Here is a 13,935-nt window from a genome sequence, read left to right as displayed (position 1 = left end):
AATTTTTTTTTTTTTATATTTGATATATGGGGAAGTGGAACAGAATTCTTCCTCCGTAAGCCATGCGTGTCGTAAGAGGCGACTTTATGAACATTTATGTACGCAAAATTGAGCTAGTCAAGGGCCGCATGCGGCCAGCCAGCGGCCAGCTGGTTCCATGCGGCCAGCCAGCGGCCAACTGGTGCCATGCGGCCTTAAACAATTCGGTACTTTTGCAATATATGATTCTTTTATTTTATGTATGGTAGACATCAGAACAGTTTATTAGATTGCTCGTTGTGAAGGATAAAACTTTACCATTCATCATAGTTTACAGAAAGTGCACAACCCGCACATAGGAGAGAGAAGCCTATGACGACGTTTCGGTCCGACTTGGACCATTTACAAGTCATTTTTTGTGACTGTAAATGATCCAAGTCGGACAGAAACGTCATCAGCTTCTCCTTCCGATGTACGGGTTATTTGTGTATTGTTCCAGTCACGGTATTATGCCTTTCTGTTCTTTATAGAATAAAGTCATGGTTATGCAGGGTTCCGGACATACACACACACAGGAGCTAAGACTCGACCCCTGCAACCACAAATAGGTGAGTACACACACACACACACACTATACAACCTATACGTCTACATAGACTACACGTTAACTGTTATTTCAGTTAAGTTTCCTTTCAGTTCCAAACAATGCTACATTTTACAATGGTGCAACTGAATGTTTATTAAAATAGTTACGTATTGATCGTGATTTTGTTTTTTTTTTCAATATTTTCTGACTGGAAGTCGCACGGATTCAATAGTGAATAACTGTCGGGGCGTAGCAGGTGTTATGTAAATTGTTGATGTTATTGATTTACTGTGTACTTCAATGTGGAGCTCCTGAGGCAGGCGACTGCCTCCACACACTGCTGCCTCCACCACGGGGCCTCCACACACTGCTGCCTCCACACACTGCTGCCTCCACCACGGGGCCTCCACACACTGCTGCCTCCACCACGGGGCCTCCACACACTGCTGCCTCCACCACGGGGCCTCCACACACTGCTGCCTCCACACACTGCTGCCTCCACCACGGGGCCTCCACACACTGCTGCCTCCACACACTGCTGCCTCCACCACGGGGCCTCCACACACTGCTGCCTCCACAACGGGGCCTCCACACACTGCTGCCTCCACACACTGCTGCCTCCACCACGGGGCCTCCACACACTGCTGCCTCCACCACGGGGCCTCCACACACTGATGCCTCCACACACTGCTGCCTCCACCACGGGGCCTCCACACACTGCTGCCTCCACCACGGGGCCTCCACACACTGCTGCCTCCACCACGGGGCCTCCACACCCTGCTGCCTCCACCACGGGGCCTCCACACACTGCTGCCTCCACCACGGTGCCTCCACACACTACTGCCTCCACCACGGGGCCTCCACACACTGCTGCCTCCACCACGGGGCCTCCACACACTGCTGCCTCCACCACGGGGCCTCCACACACTGCTGCCTCCACCACGGGGCCTCCACACACTGCTGCCTCCACCACGGGGCCTCCACACACTGCTGCCTCCACCACGGTGCCTCCACACACTGCTGCCTCCACCACGGTGCCTCCACACTGCTGCCTCCACCACGGTGCATCCACACACTGATGCCTCCACCACGGGGCCTCCACACACTGCTGCCTCCACACACTGATGCCTCCACCACGGGGCCTCCACACACTGCTGCCTCCACCACGGGGCCTCCACACACTGCTGCCTCCACCACGGGGCCTCCACACACTGCTACCTCCACCACGGGGCCTCCACACACTGCTGCCTCCACCACGGGGCCTCCACACACTGCTGCCTCCACCACGGGGCCTCCACACACTGCTGCCTCCACCACGGGGCCTCCACACACTGCTGCCTCCACCACGGTGCCTCCACACACTGCTGCCTCCACCACGGTGCCTCCACACACTGCTGCCTCCACCACGGGGCCTCCACACTGCTGCCTCCACCACGGGGCCTCCACACACTGCTACCTCCACCACGGTGCCTCCACACACTGCTGCCTCCACCACGGGGCCTCCACACACTGCTGCCTCCACCACGGGGCCTCCACACACTGCTGCCTCCACCACGGGGCCTCCACACACTGATGCCTCCACCACGGGGCCTCCACACACTGCTGCCTCCACCACGGGGCCTCCACACACTGCTGCCTCCACCACGGGGCCTCCACACACTGCTGCCTCCACCACGGGGCCTCCACACACTGATGCCTCCACAACGGGGCCTCAACACACTGCTGCCTCCACCACGGGGCCTCCACACACTGCTGCCTCCACCACGGGGCCTCCACACACTGCTGCCTCCACCACGGGGCCTCCACACACTGATGCCTCCACCACGGGGCCTCCACACACTGATGCCTCCACCACGGGGCCTCCACACACTGCTACCTCCACCACGGGGCCTCCACACACTGCTACCTCCGCCACGGGGCCTCCACACACTGCTGCCTCCACCACGGGGCCTCCACACACTGCTGGCTCCACCACGGGGCCTCCACACACTGCTGCCTCCACCACGGGGCCTCCACACACTGCTGCCTCCACCACGGCGCCTCCACACACTGCTGCCTCCACCACGGTGCCTCCACACACTGCTGCCTCCACCACGGGGCCTCCACACACTGCTACCTCCGCCACGGGGCCTCCACACACTGCTGCCTCCACCACGGCGCCTCCACACACTGCTGCCTCCACCACGGCGCCTCCACACACTGCTGCCTCCACCACGGTGCCTCCACACACTGCTACCTCCACCACGGGGCCTCCACACACTGCTACCTCCGCCACGGGGCCTCCACACACTGCTGCCTCCACCACGGGGCCTCCACACACTGCTGCCTCCACCACGGGGCCTCCACACACTGCTGCCTCCACCACGGGGCCTCCACACACTGCTGCCTCCACCACGGGGCCTCCACACACTGCTGCCTCCACCACGGGGCCTCCATACACCGCTGCCTCCACCACGGGGCCTCCACACACTGCTGCCTCCACCACGGGGCCTCCACACACTGCTGCCTCCACCCCGGTGCCTCCACACTGCTGCCTCCACCACGGGGCCTCCACACACTGCTGCCTCCACCACGGGGCCTCCACACACTGCTGCCTCCACCACGGGGCCTCCACACACTGCTGCCTCCACCACGGGGCCTCCACACCCCGCGGCCTCCATCACGGGGCCTCCACACCCTGCTGCCTCCACCACGGGGCCTCCACACACTGCTGCCTCCACCACGGTGCCTCCACACTGCTGCCTCCACCACGGGGCCTCCACACACTGCTGCCTCCACCACGGGGCCTCCACACACTGCTGCCTCCACCACGGGGCCTCCACACACTGCTGCCTCCACCACGGGGCCTCCACACACTGCTGCCTCCACCACGGGGCCTCCACACACTGCTGCCTCCACCACGGTGCCTCCACACTGCTGCCTCCACCACGGGGCCTCCACACACTGCTGCCTCCACCACGGGGCCTCCACACACTGCTGCCTCCACCACGGGGCCTCCACACACTGCTGCCTCCACCACGGGGCCTCCACACACTGCTGCCTCCACCACGGTGCCTCCACACACTGCTGCCTCCACCACGGCGCCTCCACACACTGCTGCCTCCACCACGGTGCCTCCACACACTGCTGCCTCCACCACGGGGCCTCCACACACTGCTGCCTCCACCACGGGGCCTCCACACACTGCTGCCTCCACCACGGCGCCTCCACACACTGCTGCCTCCACCACGGTGCCTCCACACACTGCTGCCTCCACCACGGTGCCTCCACGCACTGCTGCCTCCACCACGGTGCCTCCACACACTGCTGCCTCCACCACGGTGCATCCACACACTGCTGCCTCCACCACGGCGCCTCCACACACTGCTGCCTCCACCACGGTGCCTCCACACACTGCTGCCTCCACCACGGTGCCTCCACACACTGCTGCCTCCACCACGGTGCCTCTACACACTGCTGCCTCCACCACGGTGCCTCCACACACTGCTGCCTCCACCACGGGGCCTCCACACACTGCTGCCTCCACACACTGCTGCCTCCACCACGGTGCCTCCACACACTGCTGCCTCCACCACGGTGCCTCCACACACTGCTGCCTCCACCACGGTGCCTCCACACACTGCTGCCTCCACCACGGGGCCTCCACACACTGCTGCCTCCACACACTGCTGCCTCCACCACGGTGCCTCCACACACTGCTGCCTCCACCACGGGGCCTCCACACACTGCTGCCTCCACCACGGTGCCTCCACACACTGCTGCCTCCACCACGGTGCCTCCACACACTGCTGCCTCCACCACGGCGCCTCCACACACTGCTGCCTCCACCACGGCGCATCCACACATAGCTATATCTAATCCTCTGTTTACTGCTAGGTAAACAGACAGCAGGTGTCTTAAGGAAACACGTCCTAATGTTTTCACCCTTACCGGGGATCGAACCACGGACCTCACTGTGTGAGCTAAGTGCGGTACCAACCGAGCTGCGGAACACGTAACTAATTTCATTCTTTCTTGATACTGCCAGAAAACCACTCGCACTCCCGAGTTTATTTCCGTTCATTTTCAGTATTGTCAAGGTTTTACATGACTCATCCGCCGCATTGATACTGAAGAAGTTGTTCTTATATCAGGGATCTAGAAATGTGTTGAGCATCGTGTTGTAGTAAGAGGTGTAGTGTTGAGTATCGTGTTGTAGTAAGTTATGTAGTGTTGAGCATCGTGTTGTAGTAAGTGGTGTAGTGTTGAGTATCGTGTTGTAGTAAGTTATGTAGTGTTGAGCATCGTGTTGTAGTAAGTGGTGTAGTGTTGAGTATCGTGTTGTAGTAAGTTATGTAGTGTTGAGCATCGTGTTGTAGTAAGTGGTGTAGTGTTGAGTATCGTGTTGTAGTAAGTTATGTAGTGTTGAGCATCGTGTTGTAGTAAGTTATGTAGTGTTGAGTATCGTGTTGTAGTAAGTTATGTAGTGTTGAGTATCGTGTTGTAGTAAGAGGTGTAGTGTTGAGTATCGTGTTGTAGTAAGAGGTGTAGTGTTGAGTATCGTGTTGTAGTAAGTTATGTAGTGTTGAGTATCGTGTTGTAGTAAGAGGTGTAGTGTTGAGTATCGTGTTGTAGTAAGTGGTGTAGTGTTGAGTATCGTGTTGTAGTAAGTTATGTAGTGTTGAGCATCGTGTTGTAGTAAGTGGTGTAGTGTTGAGTATCGTGTTGTAGTAAGTTATGTAGTGTTGAGCATCGTGTTGTAGTAAGTGGTGTAGTGTTGAGTATCGTGTTGTAGTAAGTTATGTAGTGTTGAGCATCGTGTTGTAGTAAGTTATGTAGTGTTGAGTATCGTGTTGTAGTAAGTTATGTAGTGTTGAGTATCGTGTTGTAGTAAGAGGTGTAGTGTTGAGTATCGTGTTGTAGTAAGAGGTGTAGTGTTGAGTATCGTGTTGTAGTAAGTTATGTAGTGTTGAGTATCGTGTTGTAGTAAGAGGTGTAGTGTTGAGTATCGTGTTGTAGTAAGTGGTGTAGTGTTGAGTATCGTGTTGTAGTAAGTTATGTAGTGTTGAGCATCGTGTTGTAGTAAGTGGTGTAGTGTTGAGTATCGTGTTGTAGTAAGAGGTGTAGTGTTGAGTATCGTGTTGTAGTAAGTTATGTAGTGTTGAGTATCGTGTTGTAGTAAGTGGTGTAGTGTTGAGTATCGTGTTGTAGTAAGTGGTGTAGTGTTGAGTATCGTGTTGTAGTAAGTGGTGTAGTGTTGAGTATCGTGTTGTAGTAAGTAGGTGTAGTGTTGAGTTGAGTATCGTGTTGTAGTAAGTGGTGTAGTGTTGAGTATCGTGTTGTAGTAAGTGGTGTAGTGTTGAGCATCGTGTTGTAGTAAGAGGTGTAGTGTTGAGCATCGTGTTGTAGTAAGTTTTGTAGTGTTGAGTATCGTGTTGTAGTAAGTTATGTAGTGTTGAGTATCGTGTTGTAGTAAGTGGTGTAGTGTTGAGTATCGTGTTGTAGTAAGTGGTGTAGTGTTGAGTATCGTGTTGTAGTAAGTGGTGTAGTGTTGAGTATCGTGTTGTAGTAAGTTATGTAGTGTTGAGTATCGTGTTGTAGTAAGTGGTGTAGTGTTGAGTATCGTGTTGTAGTAAGTGGTGTAGTGTTGAGTATCGTGTTGTAGTAAGTGGTGTAGTGTTGAGTATCGTGTTGTAGTAAGTTATGTAGTGTTGAGTATCGTGTTGTAGTAAGTGGTGTAGTGTTGAGTATCGTGTTGTAGTAAGTGGTGTAGTGTTGAGTATCGTGTTGTAGTAAGTTATGTAGTGTTGAGTATCGTGTTGTAGTAAGAGGTGTAGTGTTGAGTATCGTGTTGTAGTAAGAGGTGTAGTGTTGAGTATCGTGTTGTAGTAAGTGGTGTAGTGTTGAGTATCGTGTTGTAGTAAGTTATGTAGTGTTGAGTATCGTGTTGTAGTAAGTGGTGTAGTGTTGAGTGTAGTAAGTGGTGTAGTGTTGAGTATCGTGTTGTAGTAAGTTATGTAGTGTTGAGTATCGTGTTGTAGTAAGTTATGTAGTGTTGAGTATCGTGTTGTAGTAAGTTATGTAGTGTTGAGTATCGTGTTGTAGTAAGTTATGTAGTGTTGAGTATCGTGTTGTAGTAAGTTATGTAGTGTTGAGTATCGTGTTGTAGTAAGTGGTGTAGTGTTGAGTATCGTGTTGTAGTAAGAGGTGTAGTGTTGAGTATCGTGTTGTAGTAAGTGGTGTAGTGTTGAGTATCGTGTTGTAGTAAGAGGTGTAGTGTTGAGTATCGTGTTGTAGTAAGTGGTGTAGTGTTGAGTATCGTGTTGTAGTAAGAGGTGTAGTGTTGAGTATCGTGTTGTAGTAAGTGGTGTAGTGTTGAGTATCGTGTTGTAGTAAGAGGTGTAGTGTTGAGTATCGTGTTGTAGTAAGTGGTGTAGTGTTGAGTATCGTGTTGTAGTAAGTGGTGTAGTGTTGAGTATCGTGTTGTAGTAAGTGGTGTAGTGTTGAGTATCGTGTTGTAGTAAGAGGTGTAGTGTTGAGTATCGTGTTGTAGTAAGTGGTGTAGTGTTGAGTATCGTGTTGTAGTAAGTTATGTAGTGTTGAGCATCGTGTTGTAGTAAGTTATGTAGTGTTGAGTATCGTGTTGTAGTAAGCGGTGTAGTGTTGAGTATCGTGTTGTAGTAAGTTATGTAGTGTTGAGCATCGTGTTGTAGTAAGTGGTGTAGTGTTGAGTATCGTGTTGTAGTAAGTGGTGTAGTGTTGAGTATCGTGTTGTAGTAAGTGGTGTAGTGTTGAGTATCGTGTTGTAGTAAGTTATGTAGTGTTGAGTATCGTGTTGTAGTAAGTGGTGTAGTGTTGAGTATCGTGTTGTAGTAAGTGGTGTAGTGTTGAGTATCGTGTTGTAGTAAGTGGTGTAGTGTTGAGTATCGTGTTGTAGTAAGTTATGTAGTGTTGAGTATCGTGTTGTAGTAAGTTATGTAGTGTTGAGTATCGTGTTGTAGTAAGCGGTGTAGTGTTGAGTATCGTGTTGTAGTAAGAGGTGTAGTGTTGAGTATCGTGTTGTAGTAAGTGGTGTAGTGTTGAGTATCGTGTTGTAGTAAGTTATGTAGTGTTGAGTATCGTGTTGTAGTAAGAGGTGTAGTGTTGAGTATCGTGTTGTAGTAAGTTATGTAGTGTTGAGTATCGTGTTGTAGTAAGTGGTGTAGTGTTGAGTATCGTGTTGTAGTAAGTTATGTAGTGTTGAGCATCGTGTTGTAGTAAGTGGTGTAGTGTTGAGTATCGTGTTGTAGTAAGTGGTGTAGTGTTGAGTATCGTGTTGTAGTAAGTGGTGTAGTGTTGAGTATCGTGTTGTAGTAAGTGGTGTAGTGTTGAGTATCGTGTTGTAGTAAGTTGTGTAGTGTTGAGCATCGTGTTGTAGTAAGTGGTGTAGTGTTGAGCATCGTGTTGTAGTAAGTTGTGTAGTGTTGAGCATCGTGTTGTAGTAAGTTGTGTAGTGTTGAGCATCGTGTTGTAGTAAGTTGTGTAGTGTTGAGTATCGTGTTGTAGTAAGTTATGTAGTGTTGAGTATCGTGTTGTAGTAAGCGGTGTAGTGTTGAGTATCGTGTTGTAGTAAGTGGTGTAGTGTTGAGTATCGTGTTGTAGTAAGTGGTGTAGTGTTGAGTATCGTGTTGTAGTAAGAGGTGTAGTGTTGAGTATCGTGTTGTAGTAAGTGGTGTAGTGTTGAGTATCGTGTTGTAGTAAGTGGTGTAGTGTTGAGTATCGTGTTGTAGTAAGTTATGTAGTGTTGAGTATCGTGTTGTAGTAAGTTATGTAGTGTTGAGTATCGTGTTGTAGTAAGCGGTGTAGTGTTGAGTATCGTGTTGTAGTAAGTTATGTAGTGTTGAGTATCGTGTTGTAGTAAGTTATGTAGTGTTGAGTATCGTGTTGTAGTAAGTTATGTAGTGTTGAGTATCGTGTTGTAGTAAGTTATGTAGTGTTGAGTATCGTGTTGTAGTAAGTGGTGTAGTGTTGAGCATCGTGTTGTAGTAAGTTATGTAGTGTTGAGTATCGTGTTGTAGTAAGTGGTGTAGTGTTGAGTATCGTGTTGTAGTAAGTGGTGTAGTGTTGAGTATCGTGTTGTAGTAAGTGGTGTAGTGTTGAGTATCGTGTTGTAGTAAGTGGTGTAGTGTTGAGTATCGTGTTGTAGTAAGTTATGTAGTGTTGAGTATCGTGTTGTAGTAAGTTATGTAGTGTTGAGTATCGTGTTGTAGTAAGTTATGTAGTGTTGAGTATCGTGTTGTAGTAAGTTATGTAGTGTTGAGTATCGTGTTGTAGTAAGTGGTGTAGTGTTGAGTATCGTGTTGTAGTAAGTGGTGTAGTGTTGAGTATCGTGTTGTAGTAAGAGGTGTAGTGTTGAGTATCGTGTTGTAGTAAGAGGTGTAGTGTTGAGTATCGTGTTGTAGTAAGTGGTGTAGTGTTGAGTATCGTGTTGTAGTAAGTGGTGTAGTGTTGAGTATCGTGTTGTAGTAAGTTATGTAGTGTTGAGTATCGTGTTGTAGTAAGCGGTGTAGTGTTGAGTATCGTGTTGTAGTAAGTGGTGTAGTGTTGAGTATCGTGTTGTAGTAAGTTATGTAGTGTTGAGTATCGTGTTGTAGTAAGAGGTGTAGTGTTGAGTATCGTGTTGTAGTAAGTTATGTAGTGTTGAGTATCGTGTTGTAGTAAGAGGTGTAGTGTTGAGTATCGTGTTGTAGTAAGTGGTGTAGTGTTGAGTATCGTGTTGTAGTAAGTGGTGTAGTGTTGAGTATCGTGTTGTAGTAAGTGGTGTAGTGTTGAGTATCGTGTTGTAGTAAGAGGTGTAGTGTTGAGTATCGTGTTGTAGTAAGTTATGTAGTGTTGAGTATCGTGTTGTAGTAAGTGGTGTAGTGTTGAGCATCGTGTTGTAGTAAGTGGTGTAGTGTTGAGTATCGTGTTGTAGTAAGTGGTGTAGTGTTGAGTATCGTGTTGTAGTAAGTGGTGTAGTGTTGAGTATCGTGTTGTAGTAAGTGGTGTAGTGTTGAGTATCGTGTTGTAGTAAGAGGTGTAGTGTTGAGTATCGTGTTGTAGTAAGTGGTGTAGTGTTGAGTATCGTGTTGTAGTAAGAGGTGTAGTGTTGAGTATCGTGTTGTAGTAAGTTATGTAGTGTTGAGTATCGTGTTGTAGTAAGAGGTGTAGTGTTGAGTATCGTGTTGTAGTAAGTGGTGTAGTGTTGAGTATCGTGTTGTAGTAAGAGGTGTAGTGTTGAGTATCGTGTTGTAGTAAGTTATGTAGTGTTGAGTATCGTGTTGTAGTAAGTGGTGTAGTGTTGAGTATCGTGTTGTAGTAAGTTATGTAGTGTTGAGTATCGTGTTGTAGTAAGTTATGTAGTGTTGAGTATCGTGTTGTAGTAAGCGGTGTAGTGTTGAGTATCGTGTTGTAGTAAGTTATGTAGTGTTGAGTATCGTGTTGTAGTAAGTTATGTAGTGTTGAGTATCGTGTTGTAGTAAGTTATGTAGTGTTGAGTATCGTGTTGTAGTAAGTTATGTAGTGTTGAGTATCGTGTTGTAGTAAGTTATGTAGTGTTGAGTATCGTGTTGTAGTAAGTTATGTAGTGTTGAGTATCGTGTTGTAGTAAGTTATGTAGTGTTGAGTATCGTGTTGTAGTAAGTTATGTAGTGTTGAGTATCGTGTTGTAGTAAGTTATGTAGTGTTGAGTATCGTGTTGTAGTAAGTTATGTAGTGTTGAGTATCGTGTTGTAGTAAGCGGTGTAGTGTTGAGTATCGTGTTGTAGTAAGTGGTGTAGTGTTGAGTATCGTGTTGTAGTAAGTTATGTAGTGTTGAGTATCGTGTTGTAGTAAGTGGTGTAGTGTTGAGTATCGTGTTGTAGTAAGTTATGTAGTGTTGAGTATCGTGTTGTAGTAAGCGGTGTAGTGTTGAGTATCGTGTTGTAGTAAGTTATGTAGTGTTGAGTATCGTGTTGTAGTAAGTGGTGTAGTGTTGAGTATCGTGTTGTAGTAAGTGGTGTAGTGTTGAGTATCGTGTGAAAGGTGTTGAGACGTTGTAGTAAGTTATGTAGTGTTGAGTATCGTGTTGTAGTAAGTGGTGTAGTGTTGAGTATCGTGTTGTAGTAAGTGGTGTAGTGTTGAGCATCGTGTTGTAGTAAGTGGTGTAGCTCTCAAGCCTAGTTAACAGAGGAAGTTTGAGAGCTGATAGTGAGTTACCCAAGACTGAGAGTCTTGCATCACTGATAGCTTTGTTGATGAAATGTTACAAATATTGTGGGTGAGGTAATATTTGAGACCAGACGGTTTCTTTCACGAAGACGTATTAAGAACAAAAAAGACACAATACCGTGACTGGAACAATACACAAATAACCCGCACATAGGAGAGAGGAGGAGCTTACAGCGACGTTTCGGTCAGACTAAGACATATAGTTGTTTTGTGAAATATTTTCAACAAGGAACTCCCTCTTTGACTGTTTGACTGCAACAGATTTATTACACAAACTTTGATTGCATTTCCTTTAGCACTCCGAGACTGTTCAACTGCCTCCCAGCACACATAAGGGGGATTACCAACAGACCCCTGGCAGTCTTCAAGCTGGCACTGGACAAGCACCTAAAGTCAGTTCCTGATCAGCCGGGCTGTGGCTCGTACGTTGGTTTGCGTGCAGCCAGCAGCAACAGCCTGGTTGATCAGGCGCTGATCCACCAGGAGGCCTGGTCACAGACCGGGCCGCGGGGGCGTTGACCCCCAAAACTCTCTCCAGGTAAACTCCAGGTAAACCCTTACTAACCCTACCTCTTACATTCTCCAATAATTTGAACAAGGAATATAACTTTGCATTAAGACTGAACTTATTTCCGTGAGATGATAGCAGGTGTGTGTGTGTGTACTCACCTAATTGTGGTTGCAGCGGTCGAGACTCAGCCCCTGGCCCCGCCTCTTCACCGACCGCTACTAGGTCCTCTCTCCCCCTGCTCCATGAGCTTTATCATACCTCGTCTTAAAACTATGTATAGTTCCTGCCTGTGTGTGTGTGTGTGTGTGTGTGTGTGTGTGTGTGAGGCACTAACAACGGTGAGGTACTGTTAATTTTACTATATTCAAACACGTGTAATATAAATATTTTAAAAGTATCAGCCGGTATCGGCCACTTTTTCGCCGATATCGATACCTTGGCACACCCGGTTGTACGACATGAGTAGGGGTGTTAGGGGGTGGAAGAGAGGGAATAAAGATAGATGGAAGGATGATTTTTTTTCTGTCAATTTAACAGAATTGGACACACTGCTGCCCTCTTCTGTATGGCAGATACACAGTGGGAACAAAAACTGTTTCCCTCTCGTGTTCCATCACGGAAGATGAGGCTCGTACAAGGTGTTTAAATGTGTCAGTCTGTGCTGGGAGACTTCGGTAGTGTCAGCTTGAGCTGGGAGACTTCAGTAATATCAACCTGAGCCGGAAGACTTCAGTATTCATGTATTCTAACAAGGGTTCAACCTACGGAAGCTTTAAAGGTTTCGTTCCAGCATAGGTGGAAATACTATCCCTTGAAATTTCCATCCCTCAGGATATCCTAACCCATGCAAAAAGAAGATAAGAGCTAAGTAGAGGGTGAAGGGTGTCCCGTAGCTTGATTCCTAGCGCACTAAGCTCACACTGAGGTCCGTGGCTCGATCCCCCGGTACGGGTGGGAACATTAGGGCGGTTTCTCCTTAACACCTGCTGTCCATGTTCACCTAGCAGTAAATAGGTACCTGGATGTTAGCCGACTAGTGTGGGTTACATCCTGGGACAAAATTAACCTAAATTCCCGAAATGCTCTGCATAACAAGGGGGCTTTCTACATAGTACGTCACTGATGTCAGCTATGGTATCTACGTTGTGCATGTACTTGTAGAAATAAAGATTAATATTATTATGCGGGTAGTGATGAACGGAATGGAGAGAGACAGAAGGTAGTGGAGAGGGGATGCTTAACTGTGACTATTTTGGTGTCTGTAACTGTTTGTGTGTGACTGTTAGTTTGTAAGGATGACAGCGTGGGACCTTGAGTGCGTGAAGGAGGCGCAGTGACTGACTGACAGGACCTTACTCGTGAGAGTGCTGATAACCGCCACTGGAGTGTTACCTGTAATTGAGTTTCTGGGTGAGGAAATTACATGCTCTTGCTGTTAAATGTTAGCCTGCCCCCCCCCCCACTCTCTCTCTCTCTCTCTCTCTCTCTCTCTCTCTCTCTCTCTCTCTCTCTCACTCTCTCTCTCTCTCTCTCTCTCTCTCTCTCTCTCTCTCTCTCTCTCTCTCTCTCTCTCTCCCCCCCACTCTCTCTCTCTCTCTCTCTCTCTCTCTCTTTCTCCTCTCCTCTCTCCCCCTCCCCTCCTCTCTCTCTCTCTCTCTCTCTCTCTCTCTCTCTACGCACTAACAAACTATATAAACCAACCCAATAAACCATTTAGTATATCCATTAAACGATTTAGTATAACTAATAAACCACTTAATATATCCATTAAAATTTATTAACAAAAAATTTAGCCACACATGGTTACCGCCCACCTGCTTTTCTTTACTTGACACACCTGTGTCTATTTTCTCAACACCTGCCCTCATGCCCTTAACACATATATCCGAGTACCTTCAGAACACATGTTCGTGTTTCCATCGATACACTTGTCAATATTCCCAAGCGCCACCTGTTCACGCTCCATCAAGACAACTGTTTCAACACACCCGTGTGTACTGCTCAACTGTATCTGTGTTCCGTTGCGTATCCATGGTCCACCAACTCATCTGTGGTCCATAAAGGCATCTGTATTCTATCAACACATGTATGTTCCATCAACACGTGTGTTCCTTCCATTAACACATCTTCATGTTCCATCAACATGCGCATACGACGTCAAAATTTGAGATCATTCCAAAGAAAAAGGACAAGAATAGGCTTTAACAATGAAAGTAAATATAGAGGAGTGACAGCAATGGAAGCCAAGATGAAAAAGAAGACGAAAACGAAGGCTTCAGAGATAAAACAAAAAAAAGACGGAGACTAGGATGGTGGAGCCGAAGATGGCGGACGAAGGGCTGGCAGGGGCTCATTTGATCTGGAAAAAGACATTTAGGTACTGTTCAGGATATTTATTAAAGGAAACGTTTCGGCACGAGTGGCTACTTCAGTGTAATAGAGATTACTTATTTGGATGTTTCACTCGCAGGAACTTGACAATAATAGTATTTATTTTTACAAGTAGTACATGATACAGCTTAGACAGACCTAGCTGACATCAGTGACATACTGTATAGAAAGCCCCTAGTTATGCAGAACATTTCGAGCAACTTAGGTTAATCTTGTCCCCAGTATGCCACCTACACTAGTCGGCTAACACCCTAATACCTAC

At 47.9% G+C, this 13,935-nt stretch overlaps 1 protein-coding gene across 18 annotated transcripts in view; it reads left to right on the top strand.

Moving 5' to 3' along the window:
- The window catches only part of Rab3-GEF (Rab3 GDP-GTP exchange factor), a 277,389-nt gene that overhangs the window by 23,252 nt on the left and 240,202 nt on the right, over nucleotides 1-13,935 (top strand). The window lies entirely within an intron of this gene.

Source organism: Cherax quadricarinatus, chromosome 38 (genome assembly GCF_038502225.1).
Source record: "Cherax quadricarinatus isolate ZL_2023a chromosome 38, ASM3850222v1, whole genome shotgun sequence".
Classification (NCBI taxonomy): Eukaryota; Metazoa; Arthropoda; class Malacostraca; order Decapoda; family Parastacidae; genus Cherax; species Cherax quadricarinatus.
This window is presented reverse-complemented; position numbering and strand designations above follow the sequence as displayed.